We start from the raw sequence: 4,005 nt of genomic DNA on the forward strand, positions 1-4,005 counted from the left end.
TAAATTATTTTTAAGTTTTTACGTGCTTATTTATGCTGTAAAAATAAAATTATATTAAAAAGACAACTATCTAATTAAAGCATAATTATTAGCAAAGGTATTTTTTTATCATTAAGAATCAAACTCACATTCACTGCTAAACTTTGAAGATAGTTGTACAAAAACTTACGTGTTTTTTTTGTAAATGAATACCTGCTATGCTGTATAAAATAATTTCATTGTCATATTCAAGATTTATTGTTGAATAATAAGTAATTGAAAAAGATATATTTATTATAGGAATATTTATTAACACTGCTCTCTCTCTAGATTCATAAGTCCTTATATATTTTATTTTGAGAGGGATCATTAAGTGCGACCATCGGATATTATTATGGATTTTACTACTTTGCATTCTATAAAATGATATATAAATATTACTTCCTGTATGCGAAATACATATATTTTAAATTTCGTAATGTAAGCTTATTGTTTAAAATTACCATGATAATATTCCTTTTTTACTCTTGCAATGTTCCTATAATTTAAATTGATTTTTTAGCCTATCTTTTATTGGTTCTAAGAAATTAAAACATGATAAAAAGTAGCATAAAATTTTGGGATGCCCTTTATAAAAATAATTGATGTATGCGTAATTATTTAAATTCAAAGTTTAACTCCATATGCTGGATTTATAGAGAAACATAAAATATAGAATTTTTTAGTAAAAACATTAAGATCTTAATACTTCTCCTCTGTTATTCTCTGATACAGATATATCCTTTGATTTATATTTTTTAATTGATTTTCAGTACATTTTTTCTTATAAAACATTCTTGAATTGAAAATAATAGCATTTAAGAATGGTATAACAGGCTCCTAAGTTCATGCCATTAAAATTGTATTTTGGGGGGTTTTGTGCTTTATTCCCTTCATAAAACGCATAGTGATCAGAGATCTGTGTTGTAAATATATTTTCAATAAAATGAATTCCTATTTTTGTCATTTTTTTTGAATGATATAAATTTAATTTAATTTTAATCCGCATCAGACAGTATTTTTATCGCTTTAAATGAATGAGGATCGTTTTAGCTTCTTTAAGAAATGTTTAAATTTTAATCTTGACATAAAACACTTTCTGTGTCATTTATAAATAATAATGTTGTCATTTTTACCTATTTGATGGTTCTTGTATAAGAATAACTAACCCAAGTTCATTAAGCATATTATTTCTAGGCTCAGTAAATAATTTTAATCGCTTAAATAAATTTTCGTATTTATTAATATCGATTACATCAATAATTTTGTTCATGTAATAATTTTTGTTGTGTTTTGAATTTCATACTATATAATATCTTTACATTCATTCTATTGTACTTATATTTATTCAAAATAAAAAGAATCTAAATAAGTTTTGTAAAAAAATTCAACATAGTTGATCACAAATATTATATATATTTTGGATAAATCTGTATATCAATGATTTGATAACATGGAATGGGGTGGTTACAACATTCCAAAAGAAATTTTTGAAAGAACTTGGGGTATCCGACACGGTCGAGACATATATTCAAATTATAGGATTGTGAAAAACCCATGAACTGATAATTCTTGAGAGAAGAAGGGGTATAGCAGTGAAAGATATAGTAAAGGTATTGCTGAATTTTAATTCAAGTATTGTATCACAAAATCTGTTTGAGAAAATATAAAAGTCAAATCTAAAACTAACCATTCAATAAAATAATAATTTAAATCAATGGTCCAAGAAATTTTAAGTGTTTATCTAAATATAAATTAGAGATTGAATAATACCATCAATAAAGACATTACAAAGAAATTGACTTTAAAAAGCTTTAATTCTATTCGAAAAAATAATTTGAAATATCAAAATCCGATAGATGCAAAACATAATCAAAATTATGCGTATTTTGTCTGGAAAACATTCAAATAATGTTAAGTTGTTTATTACTATCGCGTACCTTCTTATAATTAGGTAATATTATCCATTGCATATTATGCCACAGTTCGAGAAAAAATTTACTAAATTATAAATTAATACTTATGTCTATTTGTGCTTGTATAAATTATTTATAAACTATCTATGAAAGAAACTTGAACTCATACCATTTGACAGGAGAAGAGTAGTTGACTAATACAGATCAAAGTATTGTGTCAAAAGATGTATTAGAGAGTTGTGAAATGTTACCAATTGGCTCGTTTTTTTATCACAGTAGATGGTATTCATAAAAAGATGAAACATCAATCAAAAAAAATTAAACAATGCATGCCAATCACATATCTTTTCATAATGAAATCGATTTCAAAGTCGTAGAGTGGGTCAAAAATATAAAAACCACAATTACATTTTTTTAATGTTTTTTTAGCATATAAGCCCAACGATAACACAAAAGTACACTTTCAGAGAATTTTTAAAGATAAAACACAGCCATACACGATATGAAATATCATTTGTATCCTTGACAGTATTTTATTTTCGAATCAAATTTAGCTTGTAATTAATAGTGATTTTATCTTTTCATACCAAAAAAAGTGTTGAAATCAGGTGTAGTATTAAACGGAATGTCAAAATATATTGCCAGTCTTTTTGTGATACAGATCATCTATATCAATATTTTTATTATATTTTTGCACTCTAAATATCATATTTATGGGCTTATAATATATACACAGCTCAAAACCCATATTATAAAAAAAAGCACAAAACTGTCATTTATTTTTTTTGCATGAACAAGATTGCAATAATTCAAAGATATATTTAATGTAGTTTAATCTTGATTTTTGCACCATATTAAGATAATTGTTTATATTTATTTGTAGAGGCTGGTTTTGCATATATGAATGCATTTACGTTAACAATTGCTTTAGAAAAATATAAAAAAGATGTCTCTATGATGATATTTACGCAAAAACAAGCCCTTATGTGTATAATGACCGAAAAGTGAGCATTTTTTAATTTTGAAACACACCTAAATATTTTAAATATATTTAAATTAACTTAATAGAAGTCTTGGCATACATTCTACTTAATTGTTTTTATAAATTTTCTTCTGTGTATAATTATATGAAACAATGAATTTTAAATTCATTAGCCCGCCTTAGAAATTTCCACGTATGAATATTTTATAATCAAAATGATAGTTTACCTTTTGTATTTAAAAGTTTCTCATGTATTTGAATTTTTTGATTTTCAGAATAACTGAAAAGTTTTAAAATACATTAAACCTGTTCAAGAAAATTATTAAATATAATTAACCATTTAATTTGTTTTAAACCAGAAATCACAACTCGAAGAACCATTCTATTATTTTATGTAATTTTAAAAATAACTGGAAAAGCTTAAAATACATTGAACCTGTTCAAGAAAATAATTAAATATAATTAACCATTTATTTTGCTTTAAACCAGATAATACAACTCGAAGAACCATTCTATTATTTTAAGTAATTTTTAAAATAACAGGAAAAGCTTAAAATACATTAAACCGGCACAAGACAATTATTGATATAATCCATTATTTAATTTGTTTTAACCCCAATATTATGCATGAAAAAATTCTCCGTAGATAACATGTAATTTTAAATATACTGGGTAGATAAATAGTCTCAATTTCTTGTCAATTCTGCTTTGTTGCCTTACTATAGTAAATTGGATATTATAAATGTTTTATAAATCTTACTTATCGAAAATAAGTTCGTATTTTTTTGTATCTGATTTAACTAAATTTTTTTCGCTGAAATAAATGACACAAAGCATATATATAAATTTGCAAAAAAATTGCAAGAATCGAAGGGAAAAATACAAAATAACGTCTGTTAGATCCTTTATACGCATAATGATTGATTATGTGCATCAACATTGATTCTAAAGTTTGTGTATTTGCATTAACACAAAATTTTAAAGCACATGAACTATTTTCCAAATAAAACAATATAAATATATAAAATAACAATTATTTATTGATTTATTAATTCAAAAAAACATAATTATATGCAGTTTCTGTTCAGT

This window comes from Rhyacophila brunnea, unplaced genomic scaffold (assembly GCF_057557595.1).
Source record: "Rhyacophila brunnea isolate RB1 unplaced genomic scaffold, BYU_Rbru_1.0 scaffold_50, whole genome shotgun sequence".
Classification (NCBI taxonomy): Eukaryota; Metazoa; Arthropoda; class Insecta; order Trichoptera; family Rhyacophilidae; genus Rhyacophila; species Rhyacophila brunnea.